This window comes from Chiloscyllium punctatum, chromosome 47, assembly GCF_047496795.1.
Source record: "Chiloscyllium punctatum isolate Juve2018m chromosome 47, sChiPun1.3, whole genome shotgun sequence".
NCBI classification, from domain to species: Eukaryota; Metazoa; Chordata; class Chondrichthyes; order Orectolobiformes; family Hemiscylliidae; genus Chiloscyllium; species Chiloscyllium punctatum.
Genome location: NC_092785.1, coordinates 38,727,826 through 38,740,008, shown reverse-complemented (window position 1 = coordinate 38,740,008; position 12,183 = coordinate 38,727,826).

The following is a 12,183-nucleotide window of genomic DNA, read 5'->3' as shown; positions in this document are numbered from 1 at the left end:
GGACAGAGAGAGTGGGTACAGAGGGGGTGGGACAGAGAGAGGGGGGACAGAGAGGGAGGGAACAGAGAGAGGGGGACAAGAGAGTGGGGGAGTGAGGTAGGGGACAGATGGGGAGAGAGAGGGGTGTATAGAGAGGGGTCAGAGAGTGGGGGACAGAGAGAGGGGGACAGAGAGAGGGGGACAGAGAGAGGGGTATAAAGAGAGGGGGAACAGAGAGAGGGGGACAGACAGTGGGGGACAGAGAGTGGAGGACAGAGAGAGGGGGGACAGAGAGAGGGGGTCAGAGAGAGGGGGACAAAGAGAGTGGGAACAGAGAGAGAAGGGTAGAGAGTGGGGGACAGAGAGAGGGGGACAGAGAGTGGGGGACAGACAGAGGGGGACAGAGAGAGTGGGACAGAGAGAGGGGGAACAGAGAGTGGGGGAGCGGGAGAGCGGGGGACAGAGGGGGGGACGAGGGAGAGAGTGGGGGACAGAGGGGGGAACGGGTAGACAGAGAGGGAGGTGACAGAGAGAGGAGGGAGTGAGAGGGGAACACAGAGACGGGGGGGCAGAGAGCGCGTGGGGACAGAGAGGGGGATAGCGAGAGAGGCGGACAGAGAGAGGGTGACAGAGAGATGAGGACAGAGAGAACAGGAGAGAGAGGGTGACAGAGAGAGGGGGACAGAGAGGGGGACAGAGATAGAGGGACAGAGAGAGAGGGGGTACAGAGAGAGGGGGACAAAGAGAGGGGGACGGAGAGAGGGAGACAGAGAGTGGGGAACAGAGAGAGGGGGACAGAAAGTGGGGGACAGAGAGTGGGGGACAAAGAGTCGGGGACAGAGAGTGGGGGATGGAGAAAGTGGGGGACAGAGATAGGGGAACAGAGAGTGGGGGATGGAGAGAGTGGGGGACAGAGGGGGGACGGGGGTCAGAGAGGGTGGTAATAGAGAGAGGACGGAGTGAGAGGGGGACACAGAGAGAGGGGTACAGAGAGAGGGGGACAGAGAGGGGGACAGAGAGAGGGGGACAGAGACAGCGGGATAGAGAGAGGGGGTGACAGAGAGACTGAGGGGACAGAGAGAGTGGGTACATAGAGAGGGCTGGGACTGAGAAAGCGGGAAGGGGGGGCAGAGAGGGGGGTCAGAGAGAGGGGGGACAGAGAGAGGGTGACAGAGAGGGGAGGGACGGAGATGGGGGACAGAGATGGGGGCAGAGGGAGGGGGAACAGAGAGAATGGGGACAGGGAGAAGGGGGACAGAGAATGAAGGGGACAGAGAGATAGGGACAGAGGGGGGACAGATGGGGGGGCAGAGAGAGAGAGGGGGACCGAGAGAGGGGGACAGAGGAAGGAGGGGGACAGAGAGAGAGAGGTCAGAGTCAGGGGGACAGAGAGAGTGGGGACTGAGAGAGGGTGGGAGAGAGAGAGGGGGACAGAGAGGGGGGAGACAAGAGAGTGGGGGGAGCGAGGTGGGGAGAGATGGGGAGAGAGAGGGGTGTATAGAGAGGGCTCAGAGAGTGGGGGACAAAGAGAGGGGGAACAGAGAGAGGGGGACAGAGAGAGGTGGTCAGAGAGAGTGCGATGGAGAGCGGGGAAAGAGAGTGGGGGATGGAGAGAGTGGGGGACAGAGGGGGGATGGGGGAGAGAGTGGGCGACAGACTGGGGAAAGGGAAAACAGAGAGGGAGGTGAGAGAGAGAGGACGGAGTGAGAGGGGGACACAGAGACAAGGGGGAAAGAGAGCGCTTGGGGACAGAGTGGGGGACAGAAAGAGAGGGGGACAGAGAGAGGGGGACAGAGAGATGAGGACAGAGAGAACGGGAGAGAGAGGGGGGACAGAGAGAGAGGGGGACAGAGAGAGAGAGGGACAGAGAGAACGTGAGAGAGAGGGGGACAGAGGGGGGGGACAGAGAGTAGGGGACAGAGAGTGGGGGACAGAGAGTGCGGGCTGGAGAGAGTGGAGGACAAAGAGAGGGGGAGAGAGAGTGGGGAATGGAGAGAGTGGGGGACAGAGGGCGGGACGGGGGAACAGAGAGGGAGGTAATAGAGAGAGGACGGAGTGAGATGGGGACACAGAGAGAGGGGGGACAGAGAGAGCATGGGGACAGAGAGGGGGAAGAGAGAGAGGGGGACAGAGAGAGAGGGATGGAGAGAAGGGGGGACAGAGAGAGTGAGGAGACAGAGAGAGGGGGTACATAGAGATGGCTGAGACCGAGAAGGCGGGAAGGGGAGTGACAGAGAGGGGGGACAGAGAGAGGGTGACAGAGAGGGGAGGGACGGAGAAGGGGGACAGAAATGGGGGCAGAGAGAGGGGGGAACAGAGAGAGTGGGGACAGAGAGAAGGGTGACAGAGAGTGAAGGGGACAGAGACGTGGGACGGGGGGGACAGATGGGGGGCAGAGAGAGGGGTAAAGAGAGGGGGGACAGAGAGAGGGAGGGACAGAGAGGGGGGACAGAAAGAGAGGGGGGACAGAGAGAGGGTGGTCAGAGTCAGGGGGACAGAGTGAGAGGGACCGAGAGAGGGACAGAGGGAGGGGGACAGAGAGAGGGCTGGGACCGAGAAGCGGGGGACAGAGAGGGGGACTGAGAGAGGGGGACAGAGAGAGGGGTGGGGAAGAGAGAGGGGGACAGAGAGAGAGGGAGACAGAGAGGGAGGGAGGACAGAGAGTGGTGGTACAGAGAGAGGGGGGACAGAGAGGGGGGAAGATGGGGTGTACAGGGTGAAGGTGGGACAGGGAGAGGGGGCAGAGAGAGTGGGGACAGTAAGAGATGGGAGACAGAGAGACGGGGATGCAATAGAGGGACGGACAGGGGGACAGAGAGGGAGGGACAGAGAGAGAGGGAAAGAGAGAAGGGGACAGAGGGGGCAGACTGAGAGTGGGGGGAAAGAGAGAAGGAGGGGCAGAGAGAGAGTGAACCGAGAGAGGGGGACAGAGAGCGGGAGAGACAGAGAGAGGTCGGGGTACAGAGAGAGTGGGGGTCACAGAGAGAGGGAGGCAGAGGGGGCAGAGAGAGGGGAACAGGGGTGTACAGAGAGAGGGGGGACAGATAGGGAGGGGGGACAGAGAGAGGGGGGACAAAGAGAGACGGGGACAGAGAGAGTGGGGACAGAGACAGAGATACAAAGAGAGGGAGACAGAGAGAGGGGGACAGAGAGCGGGGGGACGGAGGTGCAGAGAAAGGAGGACAGAGAGAGGAGGGAACGGAGGGAGAGGGGATCAGAGAGAGGGGGGCAGAGGGGGAAGAGAGTGGGGTGACAGAGAGAGAGTGGGGACAGAGAGAGGGGGACAGAGAGAGGGGGACAGAGAGAGGGGGTGCCAGAGAGAGGGGAGAATGAGAGTGAGGGGGGAAGGAGAGAGAGAGAGGGACAGAGAGAGGGAGGGGCAACGAAAGAGGGGAGAGAGGGAAGGGGGTCAGAGAGGGGGCGGTCAGAGAGAGATGGGGGATCAGAGAGAGAGGGGGAGAGAGAGAAAGTGGGACAAGAGAGTGGGGGGAGAAAGAGGGTGGAGTGACTGGGGAGAGAGAGGGGTAGAGAGAGGGGGAAGAGAGGGGGACAGAGAGAGGGGTGCACAGAGTGGGGGGACAGAGAGAGGGGAACAGAGAGAGAGGGTTGGACAGAGAGATGGGAACAGAGGGAGAGGGAGGGACAGAGTGAGAGGGTGACAGAGAGAGTGGGGACAGGGAGGAGGGTGACAGAGCGGGGGGTACAGAGAGAGGGGGGCTATTGAGAGGGGGGGACAGAGAGATGGGGGCGAAGAGAGAGGGGGATAAAAAGAGGGGGGCAGAGAGAGCGGGTAAACAAAGAGGAGGAAAGAGAGAGGGGGACAGAGGGGACGAACCGAGAAAGGGTGGGACAGAGAGAGGGTGGGACAGAGAGAGAGGCACAGAGAGAGAGGGGGGGACACAGAGAGGGGGGCAAGAGAGAGGAGAGAGACGGGGGAGACAGTGGTTGAGAGAGGGGGGAGACAGACGGTGGGGGGGTAGCGACGAGGGGAGAGAGAGGAGGGGAGAGAGTGGGGAGAGAGAGACGGGAAGACAGAGGGGGGAGAGGGGGGAGAGAGGGCCAACAGAGAGGAGGGTAGAGAGAGGAGGGGAGAGAGGAGGGGAGAGAGGAGGGGAGAGAGAGGGGAGAGAGGGGGAGAGAGGGGGGAGAGAGAGGAGGGGAGAGAGTGGGCTGAGAGCGGGGGAGATGGGCAGGGAGAGATGGGGAGAGTGAGGGGGTGAGTGAGGGAGGGATTGAGAGAGGGAAGGGGGAGACACTGGGGTAAGTGATTGGGGAAAGAGAGCAGCGTAAGTGACCGGGGAGCGAGAGAGGGGAGGGAGAGAGGGGAGGGAGAAAGAGAGGGGAAGGAGAGAGACGAGAGAGAGTGGGGTGAAAAAGAGGGGAGATGGAGAGAGGGGAGGTGGAGAGAGGGGAGAAAGAGAGGGGTGGAAAGCGAGGGGAGAGAGAGAAAGGGTAGAGAAACAAGGGTACAGAGCGAGGGAGAGAGAGAGACAGAGGGGGTAGAGAGAGTGGAAGAGTGAGAGAGGGGAGAGAGAAGGTAGAGAGAGAGGGGGGCGAGAGAGGTCGGAGAGTGGGAGGGGGAGGGGGGTGAGAGAGGGGGGAGAGAGATGGTGTGAGAGAGGGGGTGAGAGAGGGGATGAGAGAGGGGGTGACAGAGGGAGTGAGAGAGGGGAGAGAGAGGGGGTGAGAGAGAGGGGAGAGAGTGGAGACGAGTGGGGGCGAGATTGGGGGCGAGAGAGGGCGTGAGAAGGGGCTAGGGAGGGGGCGAGAGTGGGAGCAAGAGTGGGGGGCAAGAGAGGGAGCGAGAGTGGGGGCGAGAGAGAGGGGGAGAGAGGGGGTAGAGAGAGAGTTGGGGAAAGAGGCGGAGGGGGGAGAGAGAAGGGAGAGAGAGGCTAGAGAGAGGGGGAGAGAGTGTGGAGGAGAGAGAGTGGGGGAGAGAGTGGAGGAGAGAGAGGGGGTGAGAGAGAGGAGAGAGAGGGGCAAGAGAGGAGGGAAGAGAGAAGGAGAGAGAATGGGAGGAGAGAGAAAGGGTGATAGAGAGAGGTGAGAAGGAGAGGCGAGAGAGGGGAGAGGGGGAGAGAGAGGGTGTGAGAGAGAGGGTGTGAGAGAGGGGGAGAGAGAGGGGGAGAGTGGGGGTTGAGAAAAGGGGAAAGACAGGGGGGTGTGGAGAAAGAAGGGGGCGGAGAAAGAAGGGGGCAGAGAAAGAGGGAGAGAAAGAGGGGGAGTGAGATTGGGGGAGACAGTGGGGAAAGAGTGGGAAAGAGAGAGGGGGAGAGTGAGATGGTGAGAGAGGGAGGGGGAAGAGGGGTGGAGAGAGGGGGGAGTGAGAGAGGGGAGAGAGATGGTGTGAGAGTGGGTGAAGAGAGTGCGGGAGACAGTGGGGAAAGAGAGTGGGGAGGGAGAGGAGAAAGAGTGAGCATGAGAGGCAGGGATTGAGAGAGGGAGAGAGAGGAGAGATTTAGGCAACAGAGTGGGAGAGAGAGTTAGTGAAGAGAGAATGGGAGAGAGAAAGATTGGGGGTCGAGAGAGGGGGTGAGCAGGGTAGAGAGAGAGGGGAGAGGGAGGGAGAGAGAAGGGGAGGCGGAGAGAGGGGGAGAGTGGGGGACAGAGAGGAGAGAGTGGTGGACAGAGGGAGGGTGACAGTGGGAGGGGGACAGAGAGTGGAGGGAGAGAGAGGGGGAGAGAGGGGGAGAGAGGGAGGGGTAGAGAGAGTGTGGGGACAGAGTGGGGGAGAGAGTGGGGAGAGAGAGTGGGGAGAGAGAGTGCAGAGAGAGAGAGTGAGGGTGAGAGTGGGGGAGGGTGATGGTTAGGGAGGGAGGGAGTGAGAGAGAGGGGAGAGATTTAGGTGACAGATTGGGGGGAGAGTTAGTGAAGAGAGGGGGGGAGAGAGAGAGAGTGAGGTGTAGACAGAGAGAGTGGGTGAAAGAGAGAGGAGTAGAGAGAGGGGGTGAGAGAGACGGTAGAGAGAAGGCGAGAGAGGAGGGGAGAGGGGGAGAGAGGGGTTAGAGGGGTGAGAGGGGTGTGGAGAGCGGGGGAAGAAAGAGAGGCGGCAGAGAGAGAGAGATAGAGAGGGGGAAGAGAGACGGGGAGTGCAAGAGAGAGGCGGAGATAGCGGGGGAAGAGAGGGGGAGAGAGGGGGAGAGAGGGGGGAGAGGGGGGAGAGAGGGGGAGAGAGTGGGAGGGAGAGGAAGGTGCGAGGGAGGGTGAGAGAGGGGGGACAGAAAGAGGTTGAGAGCGGGAGGAGAGAGAGGGGAGAGAGATGGGGAGAGAGTGGGGGAGAGAGAGAGGAGAGTGAGAGGGGGAGACTGACGTGGCGAGAGACGGGGAGGAAGAGGAAGGTGCGAGGGAGGGTGAGAGAGGGGGTACAGAAAGAGGTTCAGAGTGGGGGGTGAGAGAGGGGAGAAAGAGGGGGAGAGAGTGGGGGAAGAGAGAGTGGGAAGAGAGAGGGGGAGCGAGACGGGGAGAGCGATGGGGAGAGAGGGGGTAGAGATGGGGCAAGAGAGGGGGAGGGAGAGGAAGGTGCGAGGAAGGGGGAGGAGGGGACAGAAAGGGGGTGAGAGCGAGGGAAGAGACAGGGGAGAGTTGTGGGAAGAGAGTGGGGGAGAGGGGGGAGACAGAGGGGGAGAGAGAGGGCGAGAGTGACGGGGAGAGCGACTGGGAGAGCGACGGGGACGGGTGAGAGACGGGGAGAGAGAGGGGGGCGGAGAGGAAGGGGGCGAGGGAGGTGGAGAGAGGGGGACAGAAAGGGGGGTGAGAGAGGGGAAGAGAGCGCAGGGAGAGAGAGGGGAGAGTGAGAGGGAGGGAGTGAGAGAGGGAGTGAGAAGGGAGAGATTTAGGCAACAGAGTTAGTGAAGAGCGAGAGGGGGAGAGAGTTTGAGGGGTAGAGAAACAGGGTGAGCGGGGTAGAGAGAGATGGGACAGAGAGAGGAGGTGAGAGAGTGGGGTAGAAAGAGGGGAGAGGGAGGGGAGAGGGAGAGAGGGTGAGAGTGGGGGAGAGAGAGGGGAGAGTTGGGGGAAAGAGAGGAGAGAGAGGCGGACAGAGAGAGGGGAAGAGGGATGGGGACAGAGAGTGGAGGGAGAGAGAAGGGGAGAGAGAGATGGGGAGAGAAGGAGGGGAGACAGATTGTGGGGAGAGAATGAGGGAGATAGTGGGGAGAGAGAGTGGGGAGAAACAGTGTGGGGAGAGAGTGGGGGTGAGAGTGGGGGAGGAAGAGAGGAGGAGAGGGAGGGTGGAGTGAGGGGGAGGGGAGAGAGGTGTTAGAGGGGGGAGAGTGCGGGAGAGAGAGGGGAGAGTCGGGGGAGAGAAAAGGAGAGAGAGGGTAACAGAGGGAGGTGGCCAGAGAGAGGGGGACAGAGTGAGAGGGACAGAGAATCGAGAGAGAGAGAAAGAGGGGGAGATAGAGAGGGGCGAGAGAGGGTGAGCGGGGTAGAGAGAGATGGGATAGAGAGAGAAGGTGAGAGAGTGGGGTAGAGAGAGGGGAGAGGGAGTGGAAGAGGGAGAGTGGGGAGAGTGGGGGAGAGAGAGGGAAGAGTGGGGGAGAGAGAGGAGAGAGAGGCGGACAGAGGGACGGGGAAGAGGGAGGGGGACAGAGAGTGGAGGGAGAGAGGGAGAGAGTTTGGAGAGAGAGTGGGGAGAGACAGTGGGGGGAGAGAGTGGTGGAGAGAGTGGTGGAGGGAGAGGGTTAGGGAGGGGGGGAGTGAGAGAGAGGGGAGAGAGTTAGTTGACAGAGTGGGGGAGAGAGTTAGTGAAGAGAGGGGGAGAGAGAGAGTGAGGGGTAGAGAGAGGGGGTGCGAGTGAGAGGTGCCGAGAGAGGGGTTGAGAGAGACCGTAGAGAGAAGGGGAGAGAGGAGGGGAGGGGGAGAGAGAGGGGGAAGAGAGAGAGGCGGCAGAGAGAGACAGAGAGGGGGAAGAGAGACAGAGAGAGAGAGAAGAGAGACAGGGAGCGGGAGAGAGGGGGAGGAGGAGGGAGTGAGAGAGGACGGGAGAGAGGGGGCAGAAAGGGGGGGAGAAAGTGGGGGAAGAGAGATGGGGAGAGTGTTGGCGTGTGTGAGGGGGTGAGAGAGAGAGGGAGAGAGACAGGGGAGAGAGTGGGTGGGAGAGAGAGGGGGAGAGAGAATGGGAGAGAGAGGGGGAGAGATGGGGAGAGTGACGGGGAGAGATGGGGAGGGGGGGAGAAAGTGGGGGAAGAGAGATGGGGAGAGTGTGGGGGTGAGTGTGGGGGTGAGTGTGGGGGGAGGGAGGGAGAGAGGGGGCAGTGAGCGGGAGGAGAAAGTGGGGAAGAGAGATGGGGAGAGTGTGGGGGTGTGTGAGGGGGGTGAGAGAGAGAGGGACAGAGAGACGGGAGAGTGTGGGTGGGAGAGAGGGTGGGGGAGAGAGAAGGGGAGAGAGGGGGGAGAGGGGGAGAGACGGGGAGAGAGAGGGGGAGGAAGAGGAAGGGGCGAGGGAGGTGGAGAGAGGGGGATAGAAAGGGGGTGAGAGAGGGGGGACAGAGCAGGCGGAGAGAGGAGAGAGAGATGGGGAGAGAGATGGGGAAAGAGATGGGGAGAGTGAGAGGGAGAGAGAGGGGAGAAAGGGCGCACGAGAGGGGTCGTGAAAAGCGGGCAAGGGGGCGAGATGGGGTGAGAGAGGGGAGAAAGAGCGGAGAGAGAGAGGGAGAGAGTGAGGGTGCGAGAGAGAGGAGTAGAGAGAGGGGGAGAGGGAAGGAATAGAGAGAGGGCGAGAGACGGGGAGAGAGACAGGGAGAGATTGTGGAGAGACAGGGGGAGAGCGAGAGGTGTCGAGAGAAGGGACAAGAGAGAGGGCGAGAGTGGGTGGCGAGAGAGTGGGGCAAGACAGGGGGGTGAGAGAGGGGGCGAGAGAGGGGAATGAGAGAGGGGGGGCGAGAGAGGGGGAGAGAGAGGTGGAGAGAGAGGTGGCTGAGAGAGAGGGAGTGTGGAGAGAAAGGGGGAAGAGTGAGCGGGAGAGTGAGAGGGAGAGAGAGGGCAGGGATAAAGGGGGGGAGAGAGGGTAAGGGTGAGACAGGGGAGAGGGGGCGAGAGAGCGGGGGTGAGAGAGCGGAGGTGAGAGAGCGGGGAATGAGAGAGAGGCGGGCAGAGAGTGGGGGAGAGAGAGGGGGAGAGAGAGGGGGCAGAGAGGAGGAGAGGGGGAGAGAGAGGTGGAGAGAGAGAGGGAAAGAGAGGGGAGAGAGAGGGGAGAGACTGGAGAGGGAGACGAAGGGGGCGAGGGAGGTTGAGGTGGGACAGAAAGGGGGTGAGAGAGTGGCAAGAGAGAGTGGGGAGAGAGGGGGGAGAGAGATGGGGAGAGTGATGGGGAAAGAGATGGCGAGAGTGAGAGGGAGAGAAAGGGGAGAGAGGGAGCACGAGAGGGAGTGAGAGAGGCGGGCGAGGGGGATGAGAGGGGGTGAGAGAGAGGGGAGAGAGAGGGGAGAGAGAGGGGGAGTGAGAGGATGCAAGAGAGAGGGGTAGAGAGAGGGGAGAGAGAGGGGGCGAAAGAGGGGGCGAGACAGAGGGTGAGAAGGGGCAGTGAGAGAGAGTGTGGAGAAAAAGTGGGGAAGAGAGAGCAGGGAGAGAGGGGAGAGAGACAGGAGAGATAGGGGGCAGAGAGAGAGAGAGACTGCGTGGAGAGAAAGGAGGAAGAGAGTGTGGGAGAGTGAGAGGGAGAGAGAGGGGGAGCGATAGTGTGGGAGAGACAGGGCGAGAGAGAGAAAGAGAGGGTGAGAGAGGGGAGAGAGGGAGGTGAGAGAGACGGACTGAGGGAGCAGTGGTAAGAGAGCGGGGTGTTAGAGAGAGGGGGGAGAGAGACGGGTAGAGCGACGGGGAGAGCGACGGGGAGAGGGGGGAGAGACGGGGAGAGAGAGTTGGAAGGAGACAAAGGGGGCGAGGGAGGTGGAGAGAGCGGGAAAGAAAGGGGTGAGAGTGTGGGAGAGAGAGGGGAGAGAGAGGGGAGAGTGAAAGGGTGAGAGAGGTAGGGAGTGATAGACGGAGAGAGAGAGAGGCGAGAGATTTAGGTGACAGAGTTAGTGAAGAGCGAGGGGGGAGAGAGAGTTTGAGGGGTAGAGAGAGGGTGAGCGGGGTAGAGAGAGATCTCATAGAGACAGGGGATGAGAGAGTGGGGTAGAGAGAGGGGAGAGGGAGGGGGAGAGATAGGGAGAGGAGAGAGGGGTTAGAGGGGCGAGAGTGGGGGACAGAGAGGGGCGAGTCCGGGGGGGGAGAGAGGGGGAGATAGGGGGAGAGCGAAGGGGAGGGGGGAGAGACGGAGGGAGAGAGAGGGGGAGGGAGATAAAGGGAGCGAGGGACCGGGTTAGAGAGGGGGCAGAAAGTGCGAGTGAGTGCGGGGAGAGAGAGGGGAGAGAGATGGGGAGAGAGATGGGGAGAGTGAGAGTGCCAAATGAGAGGCGGGCGAGAGGTGGTGAGAGAGGGGGAGAGAGAGAGGGGCGAGGGGTGAGAGAGACAATGCGAGAGAGAGGGGTAGAGAGAGCGGGGAGAGAGAGAAGGGTAGAGAGGGTGGCGAGTGAGGGTGGCGAGATGGGGATGAGAAAGCGGGCGAGAGGGGGGAGAGAGAGGGGGAGAGAGAGGTTGATAAAGAGGGTGGAGAGAGAGTGGGGAGAGAGAGGGGAGAGGGGGCAGAAAGAGAGAGTATGTGGAGAGAAAGGGGGAATATAGAGCGGGAGAGTGAGCGGGGAGAGAGAGAGGGGGAGAGATAGAGAGAGAGTGTGTGGTGGGGGGGAAAGAGGGGGGAGGGGGTGAGAGAGAGGGGGAGAATGAGACCGGACGAGAGAGTGGGGGTGAGAGCGTGGGGGCTAGATTTGTGGGTGAGAGAGGATGGCGCGACAGAGTGGGGGAGAGAGAAGGGACGAGATGGGGGAGACAGTGGTGAAGAGACTGGAGGAGAGAATGGGGGAGTGAGTGGAGGGAGAGAGTGTGGGAAGAGAGTGTGGGAGAAAGGGTAGAGAATGAGGGAGAGAGTGGGGGATAGAGTGGGGCAGAGTGAGAGGGTGAGAGAAGGAGGGAGTGAGAGAGGCAGAGAGAGGGGAGAAGGTTCGGTGGCAGAGTGGGGATAGAGTTAGTGAAGTGAAAGGGGGAGACAGAGTGAGGGGGTATAGAGAGAGGGGGTAGAGAGAGGGTGAAGCGCGGGGAGAGCGAGGGAGTGAGAGGGAATGAGAGTGGGAGGGAGAGTGAGCTGACCGAGTGAGGGGAGAGAGGGAAGGGCAGTAAGAGAGGGGCTCGAGAGATGGGTGTGAGAGAGGGAGAGAGGGAGGGGAGAGAAGGGAGGGGAGATAACGAGGGGAAGTGAGGGGGAGAGAGAGAGAGGAGAAAGAGAGGGAGAGAAAGGGAGTGGGGAGGGAGAGGCGGTGAGAGAGAGAGGGGGAGAGAGAGAGACAGGAGACAGAGGGGAGAGAGAGGGGACTGAGAGGGGGGAGACAAAGAGGGGGAGAGAGAGGGTGCAGAGCGAGAGGTAGAGAGAGTGGGGCGAGAGATTGGGGCGAGAGAGGGGGAAAGAGAGAGGGGGAGAGGGAGGGGAAAGAGTGAGGGGGAGAGAGGGGCGAGAGGGGAGAAAGGGGGAAGAGGTGGCGAGAGAGGGATGAGAGAGCTTGTAGAGAGGGGAAAGTCAGAGAGCTTGGGAGAGAGTGGAGAGAGAGAGGGGGAGATGGAGAGAGGGGGGACAAAGAATGGGAGAGAGAAGATGGAGAGGGGAGAGATAGAGGGGATATAGACAGAGAGAGAGAAAGGGTTGAGAGACAGGGTAGAGAAGTTGAGTAGTGAAAAGGATAAAAAGAGAGGCGGAGAGAAGTGGGGTGAGAGAGAGGGCGAGAGAGGGGGACAGAGGGAGTGGGAGAGAGAGAAGGGGAGAGAGGGAAGGGGAGACAGGAGGGCAGAGAGAATGGGGGAGAGCGAGTAAGGGACAGTGAGTGGGTAGAGAGAGAGACAGACGGAGAGAGAAAGGGGGAGAGAGAGGAGGAGGGGGGAGTGAGGTGAGAGAAAGGTGAGAGAGAGGGGAGAGAGAGAGGGGAGAGAGAGGGGACGAGGGAGGTGGGCGAGAGCGGGAAGAGAGAGAGGTAGGAGAGAGAGAGAAGTGGGGGGAGAGACAATGGTGGGGAGAGAGAGATGTAGGCGAGAGAGAGAGGTGAGGGTGAGAGAGGTGGGGGAAAAGAGACAGGGGAAGAGAGAGGAGGAAAGAGACAGAGGGGAAGAGAGGGAAGGGCA